This window comes from Callospermophilus lateralis, chromosome 9 (assembly GCF_048772815.1).
Source record: "Callospermophilus lateralis isolate mCalLat2 chromosome 9, mCalLat2.hap1, whole genome shotgun sequence".
NCBI classification, from domain to species: Eukaryota; Metazoa; Chordata; class Mammalia; order Rodentia; family Sciuridae; genus Callospermophilus; species Callospermophilus lateralis.
Genome location: NC_135313.1, coordinates 73,357,865 through 73,373,051, shown reverse-complemented (window position 1 = coordinate 73,373,051; position 15,187 = coordinate 73,357,865).

Below are 15,187 nucleotides of genomic sequence, written 5' to 3'. Positions count from 1 at the left end.
ATAATGAGCCTCTTGTCTCATAGCACCAATATTGTCCAAATCAATCAAAAATAAAATTACCATTTTATGAAACGTGCAAAAATAAGTCTCCAAGTATTTATCTCTTTGGTGACTTACTCTTAAATGGAAATAGCCACTCAGTGCTAAAATACATACAAAAGTATTTTTTAGCTTTATGAGGCTAACTTCAAGCATCACATATTTTTTTTTTCAGATTTGAGGATATGTTAACCAATTGCCATAACCATAAAACAGTCTTTAACAGAAAATAGGATATGACCAACCACCTAAACATTCCAATTCCACACATTGTGCATTGTCAGCATAAAACCAAATTTTTAATTTTATCTACACGAATTCCAAACATTGTGTAGTTTGTTTGTTTGTTTGTTTGTTTTTCTGTATAATCATCCAACTAAATATAGATAGCACCAGGTACTGTGGCATAATCCTGCAATTCCAGCTACTCAGGAAGCTAAGGCAGGAGGATTACTTGCACACACAAATTCAAGACATGCTTGGGCAATGTCATGAAAACCTTGTCTCAAAAAACAAACAAAGCTTCCAGGCATGGGGACACACACCTGTGATCCCCGCAGCTCAAGAGGCTGAGACAGGAGGATTGCAAATTCAAAGCCAGCCTCAGCAACTTAGTGAGACCCTAGGCAACTCAGGGAGACCCTATCTCTAAATAAAATATAAAAAAGTCTAAGGATGTGACTTAGTGGTTGAGTGTCCCTGGGTTCAATCCCCAATGTCAAAAAAAACAAAACAAAACAAACAAAGCAACACCATATGCATATACTGTATAATTAATTTTACATGAACAAAGTCATGAATACATAAAAATGTTTATTAATTTCCTTACAAATTATGGAATTATAGAAGAGGTAACCTACTGCTTATTTCTAAATTTAGGAAAAGAATCAGAAATTTAAATCTAATTTCAGTAAAAATAAAGTCAAAATAACCCAATTTAGAGAAAATAACATCAATCATATGGACTAATTTTGTAATTTATTTAGAGAAAGCTATTGAAATGATAATTTTTTAAATTTGCTTTATATGATGTACTTTGTAAAAATCATTGATCATGCATGATATGTCAGGCACAAAGAAGGAAATCACAGATTTTCAAGGAAAACAATTATAGTAGTGTATAATTAAATGCACTTGGTTAAGTAAAGTTTTGAATCTTCTACGTTAAGTATTCAATGGGAGAGTGATTTTACACTCCTTTTAGAGGCAGAAATCCTTCAGAGAGAAAGTGATACTTTAATTAAAATTGACAAAATGGGAGGGAACATTCTAGGATAAAAATAGCAAGTGCAAAGATTACAGCTTGTATCAGTACAGTTATTAAATAGCATATAGAGTATGCTTAGATGTCTGCAACTTCTTGGGATGGTAAACAAGTCTGCAGAGCAAAAATGATTCATGTAACTAAAAGGCTTTATCACATATTTTTGTTAGTCTATAGTTTAAATATATAGAATTATATTATAGAATTGTTAGCCTGTTCATTACTTTGACAATCATCTGTTGATTACCCTCTAAAGTACAGACATTGTCCTATGTCTGATGTTACAAGTGCAGAATTAGGTGTGGCTTTATTCTTCAAAAGTGGGAAAGACAGTAGAAGAATGGTCAAAATATTGTTATAAACTAAGCGCTCTCTATGTAGCTATAATCTTAATTTTTTTCAAATAATATTTAATATGACATTGTACAATAATATTTAAAAATTCAGAGACATACACAAAGAGCCCGAAGTGAAGAAAAAAAAAGACTGCTCTGATGTTACATGTTTATGGTAGAAAGACACACACTTGTAAGTCTTGATCATATTTGGTGGTTCAAGGTTTTGCAGCAAAAATAAATGGTTAATACTTGGTACCTAAATAGTTCATAATATTCACAAGACTTGATTTTTTAGGCTCTGTACCACTGTGCATCTTGGTACAAAGTATAAACTGGAATTTTTCATCAGAGATTTCATAAAGCTATGAGATAACTCATAGTATTACAAGCAATATGAAATATGCAATAGTTTATAAGGATTTTTATGTGAAATCACTCACACCACGTAAATAAAGAGATCACAATTAAATAACATGATACAAAAGCACAGGAATAAACATTTTAATATGATTCTGGATCAAAATAGCTTCATTGTACCCCTCAAACAAAAAATTCATATGTTGACACTGTCATAGTTGATTGAAGAACAGCATAAAACATAAGCCATCTGTAGAATAAATAAAATATGTTTTACTCTATTTCTGGGTGGATTTTCTTGAAATGGTGCAGAAACAAAATAAGAGATATTACCTGAATGCTAACATTGGTGGGTATTGATTGCCCTCCATAATATCAACTTTTACATTTTTTGGTGAAGTACCTTCATTGTTCTCATTGACTTAACATTGGTTTTACCTGTTTTATATGCTGAAGTTCTATGCTAAATCTCATCTGAAGAAAATTTACTACTGTTGCTTAAAAAAAAAAGATATGAGAATGACTGTTTCAACCCTGTTGTGTTTGCACACCCCTAGGTAGAATGTTATGATTGTGGACATTGCCTTTCCTTGACTGTCCCCACTTCAGCCAGCCTTCCCTAGCTGGGGTAGCCATTTCCTGTTTTCCTCACATCATATGAGAGCTAGTATTAAAAAAAAAAAAAATGCTTCTTTACGTCTAATTAGGGAGCCTAAATTTTGGGAAAATGTGTGCTCCAAACTTGGGTGATAGTAGTTTTCATATTAAATTATGAAAAAGTTCTCTGGGAAAAATGCACTTTTTATTGAAATTTTGAAGAGAGATATCATTAGAACAAAAGCCTAATTTTACAAACTATTTTTTATGACTTTAGAGACAGATGCTCAATGTCCTTTTAACTACTATGAAATTTATTACATTAAGGCTCAACAGTCATTTGTAAATAGGGGGCTGATTTTATCACTCAAGATCTTATTCTATGAAACCATGTTTCTGGACATTTGCTTGAACTACATTATAAGAAAATACTTTGCAGCTTGATTATGAACTTTCCTCAGTTATATTTAGCCAGGATATTTTGAGCCTCATCTGGGAAACAGTAGTAAAACCTACAGGGCAAATAGTATGATTTCTGTCATGTAGTTTATGATCTTATTCTTTATTGCTAAACCATAGGTAGAAAAGATGAATAAAATCTCTGCCTCCATGGTGGTACCATTCAAAATTCATTCATTTCAAAACTTTGCTTTAACAGCAAACTGTTCCTTTCATATTGCTATAGAAATTTAACCTAGTGTTAGATCTAAATGATAATGACAGATTTATTCAGAATTAGGAAACAGTGAGAACAAAATACTTTAGTCTATGGTATCAAAACTAAATAAGTAAATTTTAAATTGACCTCAGTAGAAGATATAAACAATCCATAATAATAAAAAAGCAAATGTCAAAACAAAATTAAACAGGTGCTAAACAATTTATGACACAATAATCAGGATGCATTGAACAAAAGAACGTTCTTAAAAACCCTAATGGCATAGTTAATGTTAATATAAAGATTATTTCATTTGTGAAAAAGCATTCTTTAAAAGTTATATTCCCATTTAATATAGGACATAGAATTTAATGTGTTAAAGGGAACTCACCTTATCAACAATGACAGCTAGATATATTTTGACAGCACCAAGCAATTGGTTAGCCCTCCTGAGTACAAAACATTGCTTGTGTAGCCTTTCTTTCCAATAAATTATTTTTAAAATGATCTAACTGTGTCATATTATTTGTAATGCTATTAAGAATAATATCTAAAGTACTTAAACTAATTATGCCTATTTTGTAAGATTAATTATCATTAATAATTTAACATATTTTATCATTTAAGTCAGTATCCGTTCTGATCTTTAACTTTAGAGAGCACACTGTATATGTACCACATAATTAGGGCTTATGTATCACATAATTAAGGCTAAATACTAGGAAATCAGACTAATGAGACCAAATCAAACTGAATTATTTAAGCTTTTTTCCTTTAATTTTAGAGGTAGGATATTTAGTAATTAAACACTGGTTTCATTTTCTTGAATTGCATATACCTTCTTTGTTTTTAAACTCCTTGCTATAAAAGCTTTAAAAAATGTTTTCCTGAGAACTGAGAACTGAAGGAAAAGAATCCCTCACTTGCCACAATTGGGGTCAAAATGAGTAGAGGTAGAGAGGTGGGTGGCTTTGGACTTTCTCCTTTTCTCCCTTCTTTCCCAGCGTGCTTTCATTCCTGAGATTGTCTTATTTTATTTTTCCTAGCTCTCAAAGACCTTCCTTCAAACTGGAAACGATGCAGATCTCTATTGTTTTATATTCTATTCTTCCAGCTTCTGGCTGCTGTGATGGGAAATTAACAACATCATGAACAATATTATTCAGGATTTCAATTCTGGAAAGAACTATTTTGGAGAAAGGGGCTTTCACATTCTTCTTACCACATCATTCATTCGATCATTTTTGAACAGGTATTTATGAATGCCTAGCACATGGCTGGCTGTTGTTATACAACACTACCCAGTGAAATTTTGCATATGTCACTCCTGACAAATAACAAATCTCACTTGTAGGTATCATTTCACAAAGATCCACTGAGTACCTCTTACATTCCTGGGGGCTTGGTTAGGCGCTAATTATAGAGTGGCAAACAAGAGAGAAAAAAAAAAGGGAGCTTTGTTCTTACAGGGCTGTTGGTCTTGTTGGGAAGACATCAAAAACAATTGCATAAGATGCATTATGACAGAAGAATAGGATCATATGGGAATGAATGAATGGCAGTTAACTTCAATTAGGAGTCAAATAAGGTTTGCTGTAGAAGGTGTCATATAAGTTAAGTCTTGAAGGATGGTTAGGTTACAGTTGGACTATGAGAAAATGTTCTAAAGAGAGGAAGCAATATCTGTGGAGGCTGAAGGGAAGAGTATAGGACTATTTGAGCATCAAATGAATCTGGAGAAGTAGGTGAAATAATTATGTGATACTACCAAACTGAATGAGAAATAGAGGTTGTGTACCTAGTTAAGTGCTGGAAGTAGATAAACTACTTTACATCCAACTCCTAATACCAAAGTCTCTTATATATATTGACCCTCTGTACCAGAAAATAAAAGAAAAAGTATATTTTCAGAAAGTCAACTGATGTATACTTTAAAAGTGATGATTTCAACAGGTGATGTGTTTAAAAAAACCCCAGTGGAAGAATGGAATAGAACCTTTCTGATTGTATGAAACCTACAAAGATCTTCAGCAGTATCTTTGCTCCTCATATGTATGCCAGGGGCCTGTATGCAGAGACTACCATATAGTCACCACGACATGATCACTAATGTTTTTTGTATATTTTTAGTGCAGAAAGAAAAAGGCAACATAAAACATCTTTATAAAAATAACAATAGACGGATAGATGATAAATTCACTTTTTGTCACTTTAATATATGTACCTTCTTGCCTCATCTCTAACTTGACTGTTCCACCACAGCCTATTTGTTTTTGTTTGTTTGTTTGTTTGTTTGTTTCTGAGTCTCACTTCCCTCTACCTCCCACAAATCTGAACTGAAAAATGCTGGGTGAGGCAAAAGGGTTCTTTCTGCAGGAAACAAGAATCAAAGTGAAGGATGGCTTCAGAGAGAAATGAAGGCAGAAAAACACAATATAAGGCTATGCCTCAAGCAAGTTACTAAGATTCTGAATTAAAGTAATAATAATGGAAGTAGTCAAAAGCAGCCCAGCTTCAGAGCTACTTGGGAAGCAGAAATGATGGCATGAGTGACCAACTGGGAATGACTTGTACCAAAATGAGGAGTTGATAAAGGTTCAGACTTTGTCAAAGTCAGCCATGGATAAGGAATGCAACTTGGGTTTAAAAGCCATAATGACATCAACATTTTTACATTTTTAATGAATTTCATTTTTTTCTATTGTGCTTTCCCCAAAAACAAAAGTATTCACCTTCATGGTGTGTTGAATTATCAGTTGGATTTGAATAAGCATTTCTATTTTTACACAATAGAGCAAATAAGACTCTTCTCATGTAGACAAACTATCTGCAAACAAGAAGTTTTTATTAGCTAATTGTGAAACTTCAACAGGTGTATCTGTTAGCTGTTACCTGACATTTGCTCCATACTTGTTAGAGTCAGGGGGTGGGGAATTTTTCCTGCTAGAAGAGGAGGGTGACTAAAAACACATTTCTTATTCCCAGTCAACTTGGTAAGTTCCCAGCAGATCGTGCCCTGGAGACCTCTCTGCTTTGCTACTGTATTCTTCACCTATTTAGTGATAGCAAGGTTTTCAGGTAATTAAAAAGTAACTAGCCTTCTCAGAATGGTTAATAATCCTTATACAAGACTAGACACATTCAGGTCTTGGCAAGTCCCAATCAGGAAATTAAAAATTTTGAGGGAGCAAAGAAGTATCATTTCTCCTTAATACTAAGAATAACTTCAATCCAAATTGACATACTCCTTTACCTATCTATATATTACTAAGGAGATTTTTAAAGTAATTTTTGCAATCATATTTTTGACATGAAATGGTTATTTGTGCTGAACTCAAACTGACCATTATCTGGAATTGTTTTTCTTTCAAACGAAGGGAAAAAAATAAGACCATCACTACCACAATATTCATCTTGAGTAGTACAAAATGACATACGCAATTTGGAGCAGGAGACAAATAAAATAATACTTTACAAATGAATCTCTCTTTTTTCTTCCAAAATAGATTTGGAAGAAATTATGAATTAGAGGAGATCTTAAACCTGAGTCAAGGAAATAGAGTTCTTCATTTATCACAGAAACAAATAGTACAGTAATGACATAATTTCCCATAATGTCCCTTGATCGAGTCAACCTATTTCACTCATTTTATTATGTAGCCCTTCAACGTTTTAGATTTGTCCCATCACCTGACAGTTTATGCTTCATTTTCCTGCTTTTCAGTGTCATTCAAGGTCGACTTCCTCTCCGATAGTTATTTCTGTCCAAACAGGAATTAAGCATGCCATTTCATCTCCAATCTCAACTCCAAACATGGTTTCCTATAATTGTATATTTCAGATATCATATGAACTCGATTTTCTCTGTAAAAGATGAGAAAAACTCAAAACTAGGAAAAGTGAACCTTCACCATTTTACATTTGCTGGAAGATTATGGATAAAAACATTATTTGTCCCACCTTCCAACTCCAGATAACTCTACCACGGGCCTTGCAATGCATTTTGAGAGTATAGTTGGTTACAAAGCAGGGTCTTTGAACTTCCAGAAGTAGAGCCATTGTGTTATTCTCCTGCAATATTTTGGTGCATTTACAAGTCTATGAAGCACATACAGGACAAACTTCCAAGTTGAGCATTTAAGTTTCAGAATTTCATGGTCGACTTATTTTGCTACATATGGGACAAAGGCTGCTGTGATTGTTCCACAGAAGTAGCTACTATAAAGCCATATATATTTTTACAATCACATTGTTGCTCATGACTGATATAAATTTTATCCATCTCTCACATTGATAATGTAAAAAAGCAGTCATAAAGAAGCAAATAAACATTTAAGTTCCTATGATGAGCCATGAACTAACATTCTTTAATTCTAACTTCTGCTCTATTCTGTCCTATCGGTTTAATTATTTCCAACTTGATTTTAAAAAGTTGAGGGTATAAGAGACTGTTCCTGACACAGTCCTGTGGATGATAAGTAACAGAGTCTGTCAACCCAGGTTCTTGGGGATTCAAAAAACTTATACTTTTTTTCCCTTCATAATGCTGTGTCCAATATAGAAATTTTACATTTAAAAATTATCAGATTTAATCTTTAAATTTTAGAGATTCAGAAGCTATAGCATATTTCAGTTCAATGATCCAATCAAGGTCATACAAACATTTCTGTTAGCACCAACATTCATGATTCCTTCAACTCAGGAGTCTCTCTACTCTCTTATGTATCATATTCAACTAAAAAGATGATCATAGATATTACAACAATCATCAGTATTATTATCACCACTGCTAATTGAAACCATACTTCTAGTTAGCACTGGAACTTCTATGGGAGTACCACATTATTCCCTATGGTCACATTATCTCACGCTTCTCTGAATAACAGCATATTGATCATGGATTATGCACCGGTTCAGTGAGAGAGTAGTATCATTAGAATCAGAGCGTTGTAAGCCTTTACTTTTCTTAAATTTTAACATTTTCAAATATAGTTATGTATTTTGTCTAAGGATAGACAAGATGGCCAATTTGATCTTCCTACTAATACAGGCTTTCGTAGGACCCGGTTAGAAATAAACAAAAACAGAATACCTTCATTTGACTATCTTGATCAAATGATTTTTTGCAGTATTTTTTCTATTTTGAAAGAGCAGAAGAGGATCTATATCATTCCAGAGTTAAACTTCTCATTGCTTGGGCAATGAATTGGTTAAAATTTCATTATAATTCCATCAGTCCCAAATGTATAGGGCATATAGAAACTATATAGAAATAGGAGCATTCGGCTTATGTTTGCTCATTTGGTACAGTAGGTGTAGTGCATATTCACCTAACCTTCCTCACATAGTACTATGCAAACATTTCACTGAATTGATTTTTTTTGACCAGGCACTATTCCAACATTGAAGCTCTACAGCAAAGTGGAAATGCCAGTACAAAATTATATTTTTAATTTAACTATCGAGTAACTCAAGTTTGAACTGGGAAGAAGAAATAACAACAGAATAGCACCATGTAATGGCAATGCTCACAATGATTGTTGCCATATCACAGCATTGGTAGATCAGGCACAAAGATTAATTTGAGACCCATTAATGGAAAAATTTTCAGAGGAATTTGAGCTCAAATTATACCAATCTGTTACTGTTCCAAAATAAACGCATCAGGTGGCATTTAAATGCAGGTGGTTAACCGCTTTATCAGTGCAGGTATTTAAGCTATTAGAAATATAATTAGAAAATTAAATTAAACACACTTATGTAGATTCTAATTCTAGCAGCACTGTCCCTTAGCATTATGCTATTTTGATTGTAAATTACAAAATGTGCCTAAATTACACAGGTTTGTTTCTGAGTGATAGCTGAATGTAGATAATTAAGCTGTTAACCAGGAGCGTCAGTGGTCAACATGGTTATATATCTTTGTCTTATGCCTGTTCCTCCTTCTTGTTTCCACAAATCTCAGGGGAGCCAGATGAATGGCACTTAACTCTACCAGCTACACAGTCGACTGATTAGACATAGCCCTGTACCACAGGTATACTCAATTATATGCCTTTTGGAGAGTGGAACATTTCCTGAAGCTAAAAGTGTTGAATCTGTTGATTTCACACATTTTATACTAGGAGAAAACTGTGATCAAACATTTTTAAACCTTCAGTTTTATTTCATAACATACTTCCTCCTTCTGCTTAACATGGGAAGTAAGGAGTTTAGTGAAATAAAAGGGATAAATCAATTTGTTTCCAAATAATTAAGTCATTAAGAAGTGGACAATGACTTCATCTTTAGTAATCAAGTCATCTGTGCTGGGGAAAATGTGACATGAGATTTAAGGCACAACTTAGTGTCCATCAAGATACAAGCCTACATTTAATTTTTAAGATGTCAAATAGAACAATTTCAAGAAAAGAATAATGCCAAAACAATCACATTTTCTTTCATTAACTTCATAATAGCAAAGCACTTAGTAAGCACTGTTCTTAATACTCCTTGTATAATAAAAGTACTCAATGCTGGAGATAAGCTTGTAAACATTAAATACTAACAGGAAATACACACTATACATAAAACAGCCTTTCATACAGATCAAGACCCAACATATGTTTTTTTTCATAAAATCTTTCTTTATTAATATTCATAATGACCTAGATATCCCTTATCTTATTTTATCTATTTTGTTGCTAACGATAAAAAGGAAAGGAATATTCAGCTACCTAATTTATGCTTAACATAAAACATACAGTTATTTAAATGCTTTGTTATATACTGTAACAAGACCTGAATTGCTTTCTTCTTAAAACCTAAAACCAAATTGCATCTTAGACAATTTGGAATCCATTTGAATTCTTCCCCACAAACATTTATACCCTTGGTTTTAGTCAAGACTACAAGAAGCTCTTAAATATGCTTACATTTTCAATTTAAAATAGTTCTAAAAATGACAAAAATATTTTTTAACAAGAAATTAGAAAAAAAAAAAAAACCTGGTTAGAGTAAATAAATCCTAGAAATCAAGGGATACTCTCCACAAGCTATTCAAGACCAACACAATTGGTGAGTGCGTTGACTCCTGTGCTTTATTCTAAGCTAACCACCATACATTTCATGTCTATTTTGGCTTTAATGAAGGTAGATGTGATTCTGAACAAATTCAGGAAAGTACTTCTTTCAAGCAGGGAACTGCTTAAATTAATTAAGCTAATTAGGTTAATGAATAATTAAGATAATTCTTTCACTCTTCCCCCACAATTCAATCTCTTCATCTCTTAGACATAAGTCTCAAATGGTGGTATTAAGATTCCTAAATACAATCACAAATTATGCTTCCATTTAATATTCTACATCACAATCAAGACCAATTTTATTCTTCTTTTTCTCTTGGTTTATAGCTTAAATAAGAATGATCCATCTCTCAAATATTGAGCATCTTTATAGTTAGGGAATATCAATATCATAAATTAAAAATTATTCTAGAAGAGGAAATATATCTATATATAAACAATAAAAACTTTAAAAAATTACTATTTGAAACATCATAACAGGTTCATAGCATTTCTCTTTCAACCTAGGCTATACAAAACAGTGTTTCATTTTATTTTTTAACTACCCAAGAAAGGCTTATACCATTATATCATTGTTGATTAACAGAAGATCAGAGATGTTATGAGACTTGCCCAAGGTAATAACACTGAACATGGTGGAGCTTGGATTCCTCTATTTTAAAGAAAGTACTGAATCTTTGTAAAACTTGGCTTATTTGTGAAAGATAAGTGGGTTATTTTTTTCTCTGAGCATATTTCTATAATTGTCATATTTCTAGTGAATTAGACAACAAGTAAAATGTGAAAAATTTGTGAGTACTGTAGCAAAGAAAAACTGATTGAGTCAAGTGGTAATTTCTCTTTTGTCTCCTAGACTTCTAAATACATTGTCAGTAGTCATCTAAGATTGTATTTTAATTCAGATATAAAGTTTCAAAAATTGGATTTTAGAGAATAGAGATATTTTGCTATTTAGTTTTATGACCACAGACATAATTCCTGTCAGTTAGTCATCTAACTTCAACTAACCTCTGTCATCCCCCTCACCACTAAGGGGCAATACAGTAGCACACATGTCACTATAATTAGCGTGCAGCAGCAATTTTCATTAGACCAATGATCTCCAATAAGATTTTCCCAAGGGCTGCATTCAGTTATATGTAATAGTTAGGCGGGCCACACATGTATTAGCATATAATTTGCACATGATTTGCATATGCATTTAAAAATTGCATCATATTTCTCTGGATATTTCTAGTAAAAATGTAATTACTTCAATGTTGAAGGCTATGATTTCTGTTTCTCCGCACTAACCCACCACATCTAAACCAGATGGCTTATGACAGAATAGCTCAGCAGAAAAGTAGGAAAAGCTAGGAGGGGAGAAAATAGTCAGTAGAGATGGTTAGGGTCAATAGAAATCTTTTGGGGGGCACTAATGATGAGTACTGAGAGAATATTGCATTAGACAATTTGTCTCTTTTATAAGGATAAAGGAATAAATGCACACTAGGTGGACCTTCTAAGAAATGCCTTTCTAGTTACTGCTGATATCTTGTTGAGCTTTTTTTTTTTTTTTTTCAAACCTCATTACAGGCTAAATGGCAAATTATCTGTTATCACTTGGGAAATCTCAGTTACCTCTTAATTCTAATGGTGTAGTCACATAACAACTTTAACTGAGTTTTCTTCTAAACCTAATTACTCTCTGTTTTGAGCACTAATTTTAAGTGGAGAGCTCTCTATTTCCCTTTAGATTTTTATTCATGTGGACCAACCCCACACCATTGGAGATCACACCCTCTCCGACCTAAACAGTTTCCTGGTGCATTAGTAGTTGGTAGGCAAGGAAAAGTCTCAAGAAATTACACGAGACTTGTACAGGGCAAAACTGGAAAAAGATTGGGAATAGGTACAGAAACAAACACGTAGAGGCAAGTACTCACACCGCTTTTAAAACATACATGCTCTTGCATCTGTGAAACGTATATCTGCCTTTCTCCTTGTCTCTTTTCTGCAATCTATTCAAAATATATTTGGAAAAGGATATTTTTGTTGGTTAGAAAGATGCGGATAGATATAGAGAGAAATACATAGATGATAGTGAAAGAATTTTCAAAATTGTAACAATTGTCCTATTTCAATGCAACACACCTATATTTACACCTTCTCAGGAGGCTGAGGTATGAGGATTGTAAGTTTGAGGCCAGTTGAGATCTTGGCTCAAAATAAACTAAAATAGAGCGAGGGATATAGCTCAGTAGTAGAATGCTGGGTTGTATGCCAATACCAAGTACTAAAAAAAAAAACAAAAAAAAACAAAAAAAAAAAAGAAGAGAAAAGAAAAAAAAAATTGTTGATTGAAGAAATATAACTAGAGTTAAGAAATGTTGCAGTCATAGTTATAATTTTCACTACTTTTCCGTTTGTGCTTTTCTATTTCAGATGGTCAGAACTTTCCTTATCTACTCTGAATCTTTCAAATGCCTAAGGATGGTCAGGAATCTCAGGAATGCTCTTAACCAAGTATACACTGCTTTGGGCTTATGGGGGAACACATATCTATGTAATTTCCTATTCTAACTTAAAGTCTTTATATAATCCGATATGTCTATAATGAATAGACATTTTTCTGTTTTATGAGCAGAACAAACTTAAGCAATGTTATTGCAATGCTCGTGCTAAGTACTTAGTTATCCTCAACATGACTAAATAGAAAGGAGATGAAGAAATCTATTTAACCTTCTGAATTTCAACCAATTACTTTTGAGTCAAATTCTAGTATGATTGGTACTATCAGCAACACATATCTTTTATATGTACCATTTTCCCCTAGAAAATAACTGTGCCCCAAATATAGTGAATACTCTGTAACTAATTATTCATTGGACAAGTAAACAAATGATGAAAGTATAAATGTTATTTCAAGTTTTGTAAGAACATAAAAATCATTTTATAATTCATTAAGTTAAACTTTAACTTACATAAACATGTTTAGTATGATTCCACTTGAGGGGATAGGTAGGGTGATGGAGAAATAAGCATTAACAAATTCATAGTTATTTACATTGTAGATTAGTTTTTGTTACATTTATTTTATATTTGGAAAAATGCATAATTTTTAATAGAAACATTATTTTACATTTATTTTATCTTGTTTCATTTGAAAGTGGCCCCTTCTATGACATTCACAGGGTTTCTGGACTGCAGTTTGAAAACCCACATTCCAATTAATGATCCTGAGTTCCTTTTTGAAATGTAGGCTTTACTTTCACTCAGAAGCCCCAGCTTCTTATTCAATTTGCTTTTCATTGTTATTTGTTTGCAAATCTCTTTTGCTAAAAACTAAAACTGTCTCCAAGACCAGAAGCCAAATTTTATGAGGTCATCCCACCTTTACGCTAACTTTACTAATAAGCTTGCATAAAGGCTATACCCAAAAGATATTTATAAATATTTAATAAATCACTTAATAAAAATCAATTAGTTTCACAAATCATATTGTCATAATGAGGAATGTATAAGATTCCTTTTGGAGAAAGAGTCTAATGTTAGAAAAATATTGGTGGCCTAATTTTTTAATGAACTCTTGTTATTGGTCATGCTACTTCATAAACATAAGTCTTTAAGCACAAGGAAAACCAAATGAGAGTCCCATCCATCATGTCTGTTGAGAGAAAAACAATCTCAAGTAACATTTTTATGGCTTATTCTGACCGTGACCACAAATAAATCACTAACTCGGAAATCATGAAAGTAATCATTTCCTGAAATACAAAAACTTTCAAAGATTAGGCAAAAAAAAATATATATATGTAATGTTAAGAAATATATAAATAAACTTGAAATCCTAAAGGAGATATAAGAATGGAAAAATATCTTTCCAAGTCCAAAGACTTTTATATTTTTAAAGTTAGGATGATGACTATCTCTTTATTTTTTTTCATAAAGAATGAATTGAGCTCAACAGCAAACAAATTAGAATCAAAATTTCTTTTTTTAAAGAGAGAGAGATAATTTTTTAATATTTATTTTTAGTTTTTCGGTGGACACAACATCTTTATTTTATTTTTATGTGTTGCTGAGGATCGAACCCAGCATGCTAGGCAAGAGTGCTACCACGTGAGCCACATCCCAAGCCCAAATATCTTTTAATATCACAATTAAACCCTACATCATTTTATTTCATCCAAAATTATTTTTCCAGTATAATTCATGAATTTGGGTTTTCCTCATCCAATTTATTATTATTTTTTCCTTTCAGGACACTGTTAAAACTGCCTAATTTGATATGATCACACATGTTCCTAGACTGATGTGCAGTAAGAGTTTAACCTTCCAGGTAACAATTGTGATAATGCCTGAACCCAGAGGAATATATCTAATTATAGACATTTCAGGCAGCAAGTCAAAGAGTGGGAAAATATTCTAAGTCATTTGAATCTATAAGTACTTTGGACTGTACTTACTGAAGAGATACTTTTGGGGAGCAAGGGCTCAATTTATAGTTTTCATGATTCATTCTATATTTGTTTTAGCCCTTGGGGTTTAGCAGGTGCTAAACAAATGTATAATCAGAGCAGTAAGTGTAAAAATTTCCATTAGCTGCAGAGCTAGTTAAATATTTTAAATTCTTCAAATTATAGCGTAGCATAAGAGTAAGTAGAAAACTACTTGAACAACAAAACAATTCTTTAAACAAGGTCAAAGCATATCATTTATCCTCTTCCAATCATTATTTATGTAGTATTTGTTATTTTATTCACCATAACAAGAATATATGTAATATAGTAACATTCCAGAACAGTAAAGACTAACTATAAGTCACTTTTGTAAGAATTTTTTAAGAAATAGTGTTTTTTTCCATAAATCTATTTTTAAAAAAATACAT